Source organism: Tenebrio molitor, chromosome 2 (assembly GCF_963966145.1).
Source record: "Tenebrio molitor chromosome 2, icTenMoli1.1, whole genome shotgun sequence".
Classification (NCBI taxonomy): Eukaryota; Metazoa; Arthropoda; class Insecta; order Coleoptera; family Tenebrionidae; genus Tenebrio; species Tenebrio molitor.
Window position 1 is genome coordinate 15,953,565 of NC_091047.1, and position 17,226 is coordinate 15,970,790.

The 17,226-nt window shown below is 33.0% G+C and overlaps 1 long non-coding RNA gene across 1 annotated transcript in view; it reads right to left on the reverse strand.

Moving 5' to 3' along the window:
* Nucleotides 1-17,226, reverse strand: part of LOC138124145 (uncharacterized) — a 44,670-nt gene that overhangs the window by 2,369 nt on the left and 25,075 nt on the right. Inside the window, exon 2 of the long non-coding RNA XR_011157024.1 lies at nt 1,974-2,047. This is a non-coding gene — a long non-coding RNA (uncharacterized lncRNA). The remainder of the gene's footprint in view (nt 1-1,973; nt 2,048-17,226) is intronic.

Genomic DNA, 17,226 nt, shown 5'->3' on the forward strand with positions numbered 1-17,226 from the left:
TGTTCCAAATTCACATAATATAACACAGACATATGACACAAAAATTAATAAATATTTAGAACTCTACGTTGCTATGAGAAATCTTTGGTGTTTAGAAAAAAATTCGATTTTACCACTTATAATGTCAGTAACGGGAATAGTACCTCAATCTCTTTTTCCTTAACATTGACATAGAACATAAAATACAAAAAAGTCAAAATGCGGAGGCAAGACGCCGGTAATTATGTTGATAAGCACTGCACTATCATCAATATCAGTAGGTACAAATAAATTTTCAAAATACAGTGGCGGACAGAAAAAAGTCTTATTCAGAAATTTAGCTAAAATTGAGTTGAGAAAATATTTTAATAGTAACCATAGAAATAGTAAACAGACTTACATTAGCGAAAAAACATTGTCATACTTTTTTTGTCTGCGACTGCATATCAGTAATAAATCTCACAAAATTCAAATGTGATTGCAATTTGTGATTAACATCAAGATAAAATTGATATAACTGATATAAACCTATCATACAGAGTGATCACAAAAAAACGCCCCAGCTTATATCTTTCTTATTTGACATCTGATTTCAACGAGTAATATAACTAATATATCAAATTAAAGAATTCAAAAAGTACTATAAACTGGATATAAAATGTTGCCCTTAGCAACCCTCCCTTTCAAGGGTTAAGGGTCAACTTTATTTTTTTTAATGGCAACATACATTTTTTTTGGTACAGTTAGATTCATTATGTTTTTCTGAGTTCAAAAATATAGTACACCCTGTATATTTAAATGTCATTCTAATTCCTAATTCTAATAGGAATAGTAGAACTTTATTCGTAACAGGCCATGAATTACTTATGAACACATTTTTATAGTCATGGCAACAATATTTATTAAGTAATACAAACAATAAAATAACAATAATTTTTTTTCAACTGATCTGTTCAAATTGAGCACCATTTTGTTCGAGACACTTCGCGTGGCATTCAGAAGGCTTTCAGGTGGGGTTTCTCTGCAAGTAGTAATTTCTATTATTTCCGAAATATGCTTGCAACATATCCACAACTTCATTATTGTTCATCACAACACTAAATTGGAGAAACAAAATTAAACAAAAATTACGACAAATAATAGTATATTGTATATCAAGAGTTGAAAATGAAAGATTTCGAATCGAAATCGAATTTTCAACACGTGGTATACACGATATTTTTCCGACAACCACAAAAAAAAACGCTAATATTCAATATTCCTTCAAACTTCAAATATTATTCGACAGAGCTGCGGACAAAACATACATTGGTGGCCATGGTTACTACAACTGTGTGCAATGATTTCATTGCGCACAGGCTAGAAGGTATCTGATTGGCTAACCAGTTTCATTGCACACGGGTTCGCTATTTGCATGCAATAGCCAACTTTCAATAATAGTTATTTGTGCGAATTTACGCATTTTTCATAGCGGTCGTCGGAAAAGTTTATTTTTAAAATAAATGTTTATTTTTTTGTGTTTCCATGGCTACAAGAATATCTTAAGTAATTCATGGCCTGTTACGAATAAAGTTCTACTTATTCCTAATGATTTGTAATTGAATTTTATTTATTTCTTATGTTACAATAACATTTAAATATACAGGGTGTGCTATATTTTTTAACTTAGAAAAACATAATGAATCTAACTGTACCAAAAAAATTATATGTTGCTATTTAAAAAATTTAAGTTGACCCGTGACCCTTGTAAGATAGGGTTGCTAAGGGCAACATTTTATATCCAGTTTATAGTACATCATGAACCCTTTAATTTGATGTACCGCTCGTTGAAATCGAATTCCAAATACGAAAGATATAAGCTGGGGCGTTTTTTTGTGATCACTCTGTATAAACTTTTATGAAGATGGATCTTATTGGACTATCAATTACGACAAGGTTGGACCAGTTGATATTGATATAAATAGAAAAAAAATTGCTGAATTAATTTAACTTACGTTCAAATCTAGGGGCTCGTCCTCAGGTGTCAATGCCAAGGAAACTTTTCTGTGATTGACTGTCCTATTTGTGTCTGAAACAAAATGAGAATTCAATGCGACTAAAGAAAATCCTGCAGACAGAGATAAAATCTACTCAAACAATGATCAGTGAAAACCTTTTGCAATAGAAGATTGTTAGCAATATTAAAAAATACAATTGCATTTATACAGGTGTCCCAGAGAACTACCTCCCCAGAGAAAAAAGGGGATTATTTGGGTAGATGTGATAATCTGAATTTTAAAGAAAAAAAGTCCTTTCTCAACCGATAATCGAGAAAAGACATCCTAAACTTGACCAATATAAGTTGAGCACCATCAAGGATGAGGGCAATTTTGCGTTCCCGGGGTTTCAAAATCAAAATTTTCGCTAATTGTTGCGATATCAATAATTATTTTTGCTGTCTAGCAACCTGTCCGATTTGTTAGTAATACCTGAGGACGAGCTACTGCGATTGCCGAAACTGAGAACTTTATAATTCGGTTGTTTTATTTTAGTCATTTTGGAGTCTCTGCCTGTTTTCTATGGGGAGGCAGTTTTGGGGCAGCTGTATAATGGATTTAATATATTTTTTTGTTCGACACTGTCAGAATTTGAGAATTTTCTCCTGTGTGAACGGATGTTGATAATTGTCAGAACTTGTCAAAACGAACGTCAAGCTAAAGGGTTCGTCGAACAAAAAAACGTTGTATTCAACTCGTTCTTGTGTAAATTGGGCCTTTTTTGGCACTCGTGGGCCTTCAAACCGCTCGTTTCACTCTCGGCCTACTTGTGAGAAAAAAACTCAATTTACACACGAACTCATTAAATAAATTACTATTATCTACTTACTAATGGGCTCGTTAATATATCGAAAACAGTTTAATAATGGATCGTATGGTTAAACTGTTTTAGGTAACTTTTACCTTTGTTATATTGGCAACATAATCCGTTTCACGTCAGGCGTCAAGGTAAAGTGTGAAGTTACGAAGTAAATTTAGTAAATACAGGGTGTCTCAGCTAAGACTTTCGAGCCTACAATCAATTGCATATAAATGTGCATCTAAGCAATCCATCAAAATCTGATTTTCTGTTGGTATTAAAGTAACTTTGATTGTCAAAGTTGCTTGCATGTTGCTTGCCCTGCGCGAACCTTGATTATAATTTGTTAGTTTTTTGGACCGTTTTAGCATTGCTGATTTCAAAAGCAGTGTTACGTTTTTTTACTGATTAAATTAAAGTAAGTCTTACTTGTTTTTGTCTTGATATTTTTACCAAGTAAAGACATAACCTGCTATGGATCTGTCATATGTAACTTTTGTAATGTAACTAAATTAAAGGTGCTTTTACACATCCACAGGTCACTTGTTGAACATTTATATGAAATAAACTATAATAAGTCAGTTATTTTCCAGTGGATTTTTGTGAAATTTAAAATGCAGATATTTTGGACGGTGAAGAATAAAATCCCATTAATGCAATCACCCAAGTATTAAAAACGTAATTTTTACATGTCTTTTTAAAATGTTGAATCAATTAAGATTTACATAAAAAATTGATCGTCAATAAAAAATGCTGTAGGGAAAAACTCGTCCTTGAAAGACGTCTGGTTTGCAAGAAAAAAGCAAAAAACTGTGTTAAACGTGGCTGCAAATGCAAAAACGTAGACGCGTATGAAAGAAACGCCCAATTTTGTAGAATTTTGGTCATCCCTTTTCGCAGAAGCGCAAGTGACATATTTGACATTTATCTTGCTAAACATGTGTTAAAATTACATTTTTTAACTCGAGGTAATTTTATTACTACTAATTGAACCTTCACGGTCTAAAATATCTGCATTTTAAGTTTCATAAAAATCCGTTGGCAAATAACCGAGATATTAGGCTCGAAAGTCTTAGCTGAGACAGCCTGTATAACATTTTAAACATTTAGCACAGGAATGACAGACGTTATTGAATTTGTTTCACGGCTACTAGATTAGTTTCAAATGTAAATACAAATCGTCAATGTCTGTTACCAACCCACGCAAAAGTCCCTAGTCGAATATGAAAACTGGAGCAGTCGAAATTTCAGGAATTAGTAAAGCAAAGTAGATAAAAATAGTATATTATACTCGTTTAATAAGACGTATTATCACATTATTTCCATTAAACCACTCCTCGCTGGGCTCGTCGTGCTTTAAACACATTCGTATTATAATTAAGCGTCTTATTAAACTCGTATAATAATATATGTACTATTTTTTAATAAATTTCAAAACACTATGCGTTTATTCACAGTTTTGGGTCATCTTGAAAAAAATGAACAAATCAGTATAATCTGTTGTTTCGACACTGGAAGTGAAGTAATAGATTTGTTATTTGAAAATTTGATACATAAATAAATCTCAAACTGATATTGCTTTTCACCGTTGACAAATAAACTAGGCAAAAATGAATAGGGAATTCCACAATTTTTCTTGAAAAGCAAAATAATTACCCCAATCCTCCCACGTATAATTGATTTCATATAAATGTTCATCAAGTGAGCTCTGCATGTATAAAAGCACCTTTAATTTAGTTACATCGCAAAAGTCACATTTATGAAGGTCATGTCCAATAAATCTTTACTTGGTAAAAATACAAAGACAGCAACAAATAAGAATTACTTTAATTTAATCAGTAAAAAGACGTAATATTGCTTTTGAAATCAGCATCGTTAAAACGGACAAAACTGAAAAATTAGTCAAATCGGGTTCGCGCAGAGCACGCAACTTTGAAAGTCAAAGTCACTAGCTTTGGCGTTAATACCAACAGAAAATCAGATTTTCATGGCTTGCTTAGATGCACATTTATATGAAATTGAGTATATTCTAGTGTTTACACTAGATAAATTTAAAACGTTACAAGTACTTGAAACGTTACATTTAATGTGTATAGATACATATTTCTAACATATTTCATTACAAATTTTAAACTGTATTTATAAAAAATTCCAAAATGGAAAAATTCCCTATTCATTTTTGGCTAGTTTATTTTGGTTGCGTTAATTTACACCTTTTTCACATAAAATTTTACTCAAACTTTAGCAAATTCTAACCACTAAGTTACTGATTATGTGGTGCAAATGACTGACCTGTTACTATGACAACTCATATGAAAGTTAATGCCAAGTGTGTGCGATTTGCACCACTGACGGTCAATACAAAGTGAACGGGTATTAGATCAGGTAACTTTTAATTTTTCATAAATAAAGCAATTTGTTCAATTCTCCAACTACATTATTACTACTGTAGTATGCATAAAATTCTCTTCGAATGTAATCACAATCACATTGGGAGAAGATAACTAAAACGGTGTTAACTAACACCCATTTGCACCGCTTATAGTTAAGTTGTAGTTAACTTTAACTTATATTAAAGACAAATTACTTTGCACGGTATCCGTTAGTAGAACTTAAATGCCTAACTCATAGTTAAAAATTAACTTCCACTTAGGGTAGGGATTAAATCAATCAGTCATTGTTGTGGTCATTGTTATTAGGTTATGTTTATGACACATATCACAAGTTGCTGCCGGATTCGCACAATATCGCTCAATTTCCGAGGGTTCTAGCAAAGAATAAATACGCTATATGAACGTATAGTGTATTTATTTTTTGGTTTTAGAAACTGTTGACGGCTCTCATTTTAAAATTCAATCTCCTGGCGGGAATGACCACGAAATTTTTACGAACCGAAAAGGATACATACTTTTCTATTAATGAACAATTTATTTAACTCGCATTTAAGAATATTAGACGTTGTAGCTAGATGGCCAGGTTCCACTCATGACGCACCAATTTTAAATAATAGCCGTATTAAAGAAAAATTTGAATATAACAATTAAGTACATGAATTTTGTACTGTTAGAGGATAGTGGTTATGCAAACAACTCCCCTTCTAAATCCTGCCACTCCAGTAAAACAACTGGACAACGAAAGTCATATTAAAACGAATGTAGCCGAACGGTTGTTTGGAGTGTTAAAACGAAGATTTCCTATCTTGACTTACAGTTGTCATATTTTGGAACAATTGATTCGGGACGTCAACAATGATGATGTGAAAGAAGTTGTAGAAAGGCGAAGGATTCTAATTAATGATTATTTTCAACGAAGGGTATAAAATTTAGATACATGTAATTGTTTTAGACTTTGAATTGTTTCTGTTTGAATTTTTACATCTACGTAAATAAAACCACTTGTTTGGAGGTAGGTTTTTGTACTTTTTTTAATTGAAAAATAACAAGCAATAGTAAATTAATTAAGATTTCGCAATGCATTCAACTGCTCTTCTTTAATTTCCATGTCTAACATCAACGCTTTTTTCTTGAGTTCAAATATTTCTGCGTCTCTTTTCTTCTTCACTTCTATCTCATCCAACTGGGCATTTACATAGCACAATTAAAATAGAGTAATTTCTGCTTTCAGTTTCTAGTTTTTCAAATTCTAAAGGCGGCCTTACACCAAGTCAACAATTGGCAACATGTTGCCTGCAACATTTTTTAGTAATGACCGGCAACATTAATAAAAAATGTTGCAGGCAACATATTGCCAATTGTTGCCTTGGTGTAAGGCCGCCTTGAGGCAACAGTCACGGTTGCAGAGTTTGCTGCAGGCCTGCGCCGACGCGACACTGGAAACCGCTACCGTATTTTAACCATCAGGCTTACCAACTTTCATTAACTCATGGTTAGTTAACTATTAGTCCAGTCAATAGAGACATAAAAATGGCTCCACCTTGCAAAAGGTACAGAAAAGTTTATATTTGGCAGGTATTTTCTATTAGGCATATTATTAATATTGCCGAGTTTGCGACCTTGGGGGTTGCCGCTCGCCCCGCCATACTGGAGAATAGGGGTGGAAAATCACATTTCTGCGATTATTTTATTATCCGTGCGAGATATGTCTATCTAAGTTATTATAGAAAATGTAGAGCGTACAATTCTCTACATTTTTTGTTGTTGCTTGTAGAAATCGAGAATATCTTTTATTTTTGTACTTTTTATTCTTTTCCACACCACCACAGAGGTAGAGGTATAGATGAGCTAAATTCATCAGAGTTTATGAATTCGGGAATTCCTCTTGAGAATTTTCCTCTTGTTCCTCGGGGTCATCATCATCATCATCAGGATCATTTGGCGTTTACCTTTTTCATTAGTATACAGTTATACACGTTGGAGTCCGATATGCCCGTAGTAGTCCAGTCAATATAAACATTCGACCTTGCAAAAGGTCATGTAGTTCAGATTTTTTAATATGTTCTTTGGACCTCAGCCAAGAGTAAAAAACCAAATTTGCAACTTCGAAAGACTTGTGCGTGTTGCGTGGTAGCCGAAGAACAGCAAAATTTTCGCACTATTTTCAGTTTTTGCTCAATATCTCTTAAGATATGACTCTTACAGAACAAGTTGAAGTTATCTTTTTTAAACTAGATTAAATTCACTTTGTGCGTCCAGCAGTTTCCGAGATACAGCTCTTCAAATATTGGGTATTTTTTCCAAGAAGTGAAAATTTTTTGTTTACGTCTCTTATTTTATTAAATATCGTCAAAAATACTCGCCCCATGAGAAAAGTCAACGGCAATGAACTTGAAGCGTATTTGTTTAGCTTTAAACTGAGATCTGATGGACCGCTGCAGGCCAAAAGTGGAATATAACCGAAAAACTCGAAAAAGGGAATTTGGGAAAAATAAATGAAAACAAGTTTTCAGCGCATCAAACATCACGTATAGGGCATAAACCGATCAAATAAGTTATTTTAACGTAATTTAGTATGTGTGGTTAACAACTTGAAGGGATCTGTGAAGTCGGTGGAGAAATACTGCCCTCAGCGCCAGACTTGTTCTGATTGTATGGAAAATCATCAACTACCCCAAGTATGCTCCTTTGGAACGGGTTCATTAAGCAGGTGACAAGTGGCCTTGAGTTTTATGCCTCAAAAATTATTTTCCTCTCATTTATCCGCACCCCACCTACTGATTTCAATACAGTGTTCATATCACCTTTTGAAGTCAGTGAGAGAAGTAAAGGTCATTTTCAAAAAACCTGCCTCGTTACTTTTGATCAACCACTGTTCTTTAAGGCCAGAGATATTGTTGAGGGTGGCAAACATTCTGAGTTAAGCTGTGAGGCTTGGAGAGTTCCATCTCCTTATGTCATTTATGGGTTGTACGAGCACACATTTTGACTAATCTGATATTGGCTGGCATTATTTTCGATGAGGTAGACTTGACTGGGAAAGAGAGAGCCGAAACGAGAATAAGCTACGTGAGAGTGAGAGGTCTCTCATCTTGTTTGTAAAGGAAAATAGGACTTACCAAAGCTTAAGTGCCAAATTCAAAACTGCATTGCATAATTTGGAAGGTAATCAAAGCTGTGGGACCAATATTTTCACACGTCTACTCCCGTAAAACTATTCATCCAGGCAGAGCGTCAGGGTGATTAAGAACCTTCACCTGTATACTATCGATAAAATGCTACCTTGTTTTCATTCAGTTGGTCACTATTTCTTCACAAAGAGTGCCCACTTATATTTGCAAGATATGATGGCTCTAGAACAGCGGATGGATCCAACTGAGTTTAAGATATTCATAGAACAAAATTTTACTATCCGCCGATCCGATAAATTTTGGCCCGGCCTATGGTCAGATTTGATTGCTGACGTGGTTTATGAAAAGCTACGGTGGATTGGCAAATGTGCGTGGAATCTCCAGCAGTGAGCTAGCACAGTGGACCGTAAAAATGGGGTTCATGATAAACATACTTGTATATGCCAGAACATGTACCCGCCGGAGCTCAAATTAAAGCGCGCCAATGAATGAGAGGAAAATAATTCTTGGTCGATCAAAATCAAGACCACTTGTCACCTGCTCCATGAACCCGTTCCAAACGAGCATACTTGGGGTGTTCGATGATTTTTCCATACAATCAGAACCAGAACAAGTCTGGCGCTGAGGGCAGTATTTCTCCACCAACTTCACAGACTCTCTTCAAGTTGTTAACCACACATACTAAATTACGTTACAATAACTTATTTGATCGGTTTAGGCCCTATACGTGATGTTTGATGCGCTGAAAACTTGTTTTCATTTATTTATTCCAAATTCCATCTTTCGAGGTTTTCGATTATATGCCACTTTTGAGAGAAGTGTTGGACCTGCAACTGCCTGTCAGATCTCAATTTAAAGCTAAATAAATGCACTTCAAGTTCATTGCCCATGACTTTTCTCATAGGGCGAGTATTTTTGACGATATTTAATAAAATAAGAGACGTAAACAAAAAAATTTCACTTCTTGGAAAAAATACCCAATTTTTGAAGAGCTCTATCTCGGAAACTGCTGCATGCACAAAGTTCGGTTGGGCCTCAAACTGTAGCGAATTTAATCTAGTTTAAGACTCCAACTTTTTCTGTGAGACTCATATCTTAGGAGATATTGAGCAAAAACTGAAAATGGTGCAAAAATTTTGCTGTTCTTTGGCTACCACGCAGCGCGCACAAGTCTTTCGAAGTTGCAAATTTGGTGTTTTACTCTTGGCTGAGATCCAAACAACATACTAAAAAATCAGAACTACATGACCTTTTGCAAGGTCGGACCCTTTTTTATGTTTATATTGACTGGACTATAGACGGACAAACAATAAATGCTCGATTTCTACAGGCTGTAACTACGAAACTATTGATCTGACAAAAAAACGTAGAGAAAAATTGTAGAGAATTGTATGTTCTACATTTTTTGTAATTATGTAGTTAGATATACGCATCTCGCACGGATAATGAAATCGGAAGATCAAGACGAACAAATTTCAGGTATTCAATGAATTTCTACTTTGGCAAACGCCAGATGATCTTGATGATGATGATGATGATGATGACCCTGCGGAACAAGAGGAAACTTCTCAACAGGAATTTCCGAATTCATAAATTCTGATGAATTCAGCTCATCTATACCGTTCGACCCAGATCATTCGGGTCCGTCTACCTTACAAAGAGATCAAAAAGAGTAAAACAGTAAACTTCTACTGCATCGTGAACTATGCCCACTGGGGACACCACGTCAAAAAAAAAACGCAACCTATTGCTATATCTCTTTGGTGGTGTGGAAAAGAATAGAAAGTACAAAAATAAAAGAAATTCTCGATTTCTACACGCTTGAACTACGAAACTATTGATCTGACAAAAAAACATAAAGAACAAAAAATGTAGAGAATTGCATGCTCTACATTTTCTGTAATAACTTAGACAGAGGTATCTCGCACGGATAATGAAATAATCGCAAAAATGTGATTTTCCACCCCTATTCTCCAATATGGTGGGGCGAGCGGCAACCCCCAAGGTCGCAAACTCAACAATATTAATAATATGCCTGATAGAAGATACCTGCCAAGTATAAACTTTTCTGTACCTTTTGCAAGGTATTCTAAAACTCCTTATTGATTGGACTATATTACCAGTCTGACGTTCGGTGCAATGTTTTCCAATTGTAACTAGTGGTTAAAGTTAATTAAGAGTGAACTAACTACTGATTTAACTATAAGCGGTGCAAATGGGTGTAAAACATTCATTCAAATCTTGACCCTGATTATCGCCTTTGGCTAGATTTAATTGCTCAAAACGCTCCTGACTGTCTAACACTCAACTGATATCATTTGTTAATTAAAATTTTATTAACCTAAAAGACATAGGCCCGGTTGCATAAAGCGATGTCAAGTCGTTGTTAAAGTTAACATAATGTCAAGCTCTCTGATTGGAGGATATTTAACATTTTATTTGAATCAGCCAATCAAATGGGCGGATTTCCGACTTGACGCGTTGTTAGCTGACACGATGTTAACTAAGCTTTATACAACCGGGCCATAAAGGAGTTGAGACACAGATTAATAAAAGACATTAAAAGTTTATAGAAAGAGAATGAAATATTTAATTCGAATTAAATTTTAGTGCGCGATAACTCATGAATCCGAAACGTCGATTGGTTCAATCTGATCACGTGTTCAGTTAATTTCGCATTTGTTTACGATTAACTTAATTTCGCTTCTCTAACTTGGCCCTTAGATTTGAAAGAATTTCATTGATGTAAAAGTTTCCTTGGTAATGCTGAGTATAAAAAAATAATAATAATAATAAAAGATCGGAACAGCTTTATTATGATTAAGATTTTCTTCTCACTAATACATATATGAATTTTCGTATTCATTAAATTGTTTTAAACCGATTTGCATTTAATATTTGAGTTTTTAATTATTAATGTGTTTTTTATTAATTTTTAAAATGTAGGATTATCATTTAAAAGTTTGAAATGACATTTCCGAATAGGCAATATTTCCTCAAATCTTTGTACATCATATGGTCATTCACTCATTCAAAAATCCAAACGTGCATTTAACATTAATAATGAGAGAATTATTGTTTTACACCCACTAAGAAGGTCATTCACGAAACTCAGGTAATTTGCAAATTGTTAACGAAACGGCAAATACAACGCTTCAACAATATCAGTTGTCATGGTTTATCAATTTGCTACGCCTTATCGAGACTTACCGGGTTTCGAAAATGACCCCCTTAAGAAAACGACTGTTCACTCCTACAAATATCTATAAACTCTCGTACTACCTTATCCCCTCCGCCCTATTTTTAAATGGAGAAATTTACAACATTTTTAGTCGTAATTCGAAACTGTCATGCAACCTGCCTAATTTATAAACCTATCCTAATTATTAATTATTACAACAAACCAAACAGTTACGGAGAAACAAAATTTTTAGTGAAATTAGAACTGGAACTTTCAAGTCATGTCCTGTTGAATACCCCAAGCCAAAGACAAACCTTTAACGATCTGTGTCCTTATGTCCATTACCGGCTTCTTTGTTACGCTATTCAATTTTTTAACAATGGGGTCTGCAATATAACGTTAGAGTTCTTGAACAATCACCTACAAATAATATACAGCCTGAGTCAGCTAAAACAGGTCAGTTGTATAAAACAGAAACTAAAGAATAATTTGGAAATTTTTTGTGGTAAATTTAATGTGTGGTACACTCTCATTGTGTGCACGTTTTTTTATGATTGTATGATAACCCTGTTAGGAGATATTAATTAAAACAAGACGTCAAAAAAATTTTTTTTGTGCAAATTTATACCTCTTTGTATTCAGTTAAAAGAAGATTTTCTTTTAATAACGTTAGTGCATTTGTTTTGGTAAAATTTAATCAGATTTGCTCAAAATAATCCCTTATTCTCAAGAATTATTTCAGGAATGTTGCTCATTTATTCAAAACAAAAGAACAGGATCTCTACTTGACTCTGTTTTGAATGCAAACGACAACATGGCTAGAATAATTCTTGGGAATAAAGGATTGTTCTGAGCAATCTGTTTAATTTTCACCAAAACAAATGCACTAACATTATTTTTAAAAAGTCCTTCTTCAACTGAATATAAAAAGGTACAAATTTGTACAAAATTTTTTTTCTTGTCGTCTTGTTTTAATTAATATCTCCTAACAGGGTTATCACAGAATCCTAAAAAAACCTGCATACATTGAGAGGACACCACACATTAAATTTACCACAAAAAAATTTTCAAATTATTCTTTAGTTTCTGTTTTATACGACTGACCTGTTTCAGCTGACTCATGCTATATTTTTGTATAAAACAGTAACAACAAAAAATATTTCTCTTGTTAACTATTTTTAATACTTGAACGTAAGTGTATTTTAGTATTAATGCACTAGATTTCTCAAATTAGTACTAAACAAAATTTAATTTGCCATTAAAAAAGCTTACATATTTTATTATACATACATTATATTATTTCTTCAAATGCCCGTAAATTAGGACATTATACTGCTGCGTTGATAATGCTAAAGTGTCACTTCATTGTCATGGCATGTAACGAGCTGACCAGCGTCCGTGAAGTAAACTAGCTAATTATTTGAAATTCCTACTTCAAATTGTAACAAATTCGTGTCTGAATGTGAGATATTGAAAGCTGAAGTGAATAAATAAGGTTTAATCAAGAAACTTGTACATTATTGCATAAAATCGATATAATTTATCAGTCTACCCAATCTCCTACCTGGTTTCTTAACATTTCTTAAATAATTTGTTATGAAGGTTTGAAGAAAAAATAGTATATGTTGTTCGGAGCAAAAATGGTTTTATGTGCTTTGGTTGGTTTATCTGCCTCACTGCGTTCCGCAGCCAAACTACCATGTGCTGCGGCATAAAACTCCATTCTTGCTCCTTATAACATAATATAACGGGCCTTCAAATAAATTTATATTTAGAGCAACCTATGGAAATTCATTTGTTAGCAACATTTTTCCAGCGTAGAAAATGACACAAGAAACGTTTGACATTTTCACGAAATAAAATTAGGTTAAAAAATATTTTTAATTTTTGTAGTGCATTTTCCCTATTCCCCCTCCACGGAATATCACAATATGAAATTGGGAAAAAGCTTACTATGTAACCTGTGTAATTCCGGAGAATAATTAGTTACCTACAAAAATTTCTTTACACTGTTAGAATGTCTCCTACGCCTACTCTAAATATATATTTATTTGCAGACCCGATACTATTACATATTATACAGTGAGCGGCAAAAGTATGGAATAAATTCTTTAAAAATTAAACACAATTTTTTTCAAAAAAATCTTTGGACAGGTCAATTTTAGTCTATAAAAATACATATTTTAATACAAAATAAAATTCCAAGCAGTCATTTATTTTCGAGTTTTAAACAGTTTTCAGAACAGTTTTGTTGTTTTCAGAATAAAAATCTCTATCAGAATTATTAAAAAAATATATGTAATCCCATTTGAAAAAAAATTTTTTGACAGTTTACCATTGAAGCCCATGGGGCTAAACTTGAATTTATTAGGCCATTTTGTAGCCTATTAACAACAATTTAATTTGGTGTACAGATAATTAAAATCTTCCGATAAATAACGGAGTTATGGACTCGTCTTCTTTTTTGGGGACACTCTGTATTAATTTGACTATCCCACCTCCACCCGGCGGCACGGCAATTTTGCCGGAGTACATACACTATTACGGATATTACTATCAAGTAATAGTGCAGTGCTTATCAACATAATTACCGGCGTCTTGCCTCCGCATTTTGACTTTGTTGTGTATTATGTTCTGTGTCAATGTTAAGGAACTTCCTCACGATGTGACATGAGTATAATAATATACCTTTTTGAATTTCAACTACCAATGTGTTATCTAAATCCAGAATTTTTAAATTTTTAAAAAGAGATTGCGGTACTATTCCCGTTGCTGAAATTACAAGTGGTAAAATCGAAATTTTTTCTAAACACCAAAGATTTCTCATAGCAACGGACAGCTCTAAATATTTATTAATTTTTGTGTTATATGTCTGTGTTATATTATGTGAATTTGGAACAGCTATATCTAAAAGATATGCTTGCTTTTGTTGTTTATTTAAAATAATAATGTCTGGTCTGTTATGCTTAATATGAATGTCAGTTAAAATTGTTAATGGTTATTATCGTATCATTAACGATTCACTTTATGTTACACATTATAATAATTATGAAGTCCATAATATTCGAATAACTGAGCTTCCTTAGTTACTTATAATACGTTAGTTAGTCATAATAATACATTAGTTACGTGCTCATCATACGTTAGATACAGTGATACGATAAAGCTTGAAATATGTGTAACTCAAATATTATGGGATTTAAACAACGCTCGGACGTTATATAATAAACCCCATAATCTTGTCGTTATATTATAGTTGTCCGTTTTCTCTAAGGTTATATTGGGGCCGTAAAATTATCCCATTGTGTAAAAGTTGATTTGTCTACAATAGGAAACATTTTGTGGTTGTAAACAGCAGGCAAACCCGGCTGGTTGTTTCGTTCAGAGTTTTTGATTTATTGTAGGGGCTCGTAGCTTCTGAAACCCACACAAAAGGGCAGCTTATTAGGAGGTAACAACTTTTTTTGTTCGACACTGTGAGAATTTGAGAAATTTCTCCTGTGTGAGCGGATTTTGATAAATGTCACAACTTGTCAAAACGAAACGTCAAGCTAATTTTAAAGATTTTAAGCGATTTGGAGCCTTTAAGGGGCTCGTCGAACAAAAAAAAGTATTCAACTCGTTCTTGTGTAAATTGGGCCTTTTTTTGGCACTCGTGGGTCTTTAAAACGCTCGTTTGACTCGCATATTTGACGTTTATCTTTCTAACCTTACAAATACTTACAAAGTTAAAAACAACATTTGGATGTACATAATTTATTATACTGAATGCTTTAATTCTTCCATTAAGGATTAAAACAGGATCGGGATATTTTAGCAAGGTGATTTAGTTCACGTACGCTTCCTGTGTCTTCAAACAAATTAACGACTCTCATAACCTTACATTTTGTAAAGCCTACATTTGGATAGTGTTCCACGAGAAAACAAAGTGTCATTGAAGTTCTTACGACACTCTCCACAGGCAAAAATTGTTTCCTTTTTCAACAATATTGAAATGTATGCCCATGTAGTCTATTTTTAGAGTTTTTTCAATAAATTTACACAATTTGACTTTTCTAATATAGCGCGCCCACTTTTGACAGATTTTGAGGGGTGTACAAAATGTTGCTTGGCAACTTTTCATCAATTGTTTCAAAAGGTCACTGCTCAAATACCTTCAAAATTTAGATTACATTTTTAACAACAAAATCTAATCTTTTCTTTTGAATCAGACGAGTGATTCAGTTAATTGATTGTATAGACACCTATTTTTTAATATTTAACAATCTAATAATAATTGCGCTTAATTTTCAATAAAAGTAACATGTGTTAAAATTATATTTTTTAACTTGAGGTAATTCTATTATTACTAACTGAAGCTTCACCGTCTAAAATATCTGTATTTTAAATTTCATAAAAATCCCTTGGCAAATAACCGAGATATTAGGCTCGAAAGTCTTAGCTGAGACACCCTGTATAACCCGGAAAGTGGTATATAACTAAATATAATAATAAGTTTACCCGGTTATATACTTAACAGATGTCAAAGATAACCTCAAAATTTATAATAAATTAATGGTTTTTAAGACTTTAACTAAACGAACACGAAAAATGTTATTCAATATTCGCGCGCTGTCAGTTTTCAAGTATACTCATATGAAAATAACTCTTACTTTTGCATACTGTTCACAGACAAAGAGCACATTAACGTTGAAGTTTAGTAAATCATAATCTCACAAAGTCACATCACAACAGTCCTATTTATGTCTGAAGAAAATGAAAATTCAATGCGACTAAAAAAAATCCTGAAGACAGATAAAAATCAGACATGTGTATATACTTGTTATATCTTGAAAATACCTACCTGATTAAAAATTATGACTGTTAATATTTGTAACAACCTGTGACCTATTTTCTATTCACAAAGTATGTAACATGTTTATTCTAAAAAAATAACATTTTGTTCGTCAGACTGTAACGTTACTCGCGAAAAAATTGTGATTTATGGTTCTTTGTTAATCATTTTAATTCCAAAAATAATGGCGTCCTACACTTTTCTAAATGATGTCGGCGCCTTTAAATGATAATTATAATCAGTTAATAAATACTTGATAAGTTACCTGATGTGCTGTATAATTATATAATTAATTAACACCCGCCTTGAACGCAGGAGGTTATAAGAACATTGTGAAATCACATTTTAAAGTTGTTGTTAATGGACACAAATAAAATACAAACCGCCTACTTGATCAATTAATTCCATAAATTATCTACCAAAAAGCATCAAACACGGTCACTCGCTAATAAATTATTATTAGTCACCATCAAACAGGTAAAATTGAATTTAAAAAAGTAGGTAGATTTTCATTGAGCGTTCTAATCAAGTGTTAACTGATGGACAATTAGATAATTAACGGAATAAACAACAATAGAGTTTAGAAATTTTCCTATATACGTCATATGTGCCACGACTTAGGTGGCACATATGACGCAAGTATTATATTCTCTAGTTTTACGAATCTTATACAGAATGTCTGACCTGAGATTTTTAAGTCTTATATTATTATTTGTACATAGATTATAATAAAATTTAATAGATAGTTACTTTAAAGGGTGGAGATTAATCTTGCGTTATTCAAGAATTACCTCCAGTCTTAAAAACACCATTTTAACTCCCTTTATTTGTGAATTAAATCGTTTAAAGTTCATACTAAACTGTAGAATAACA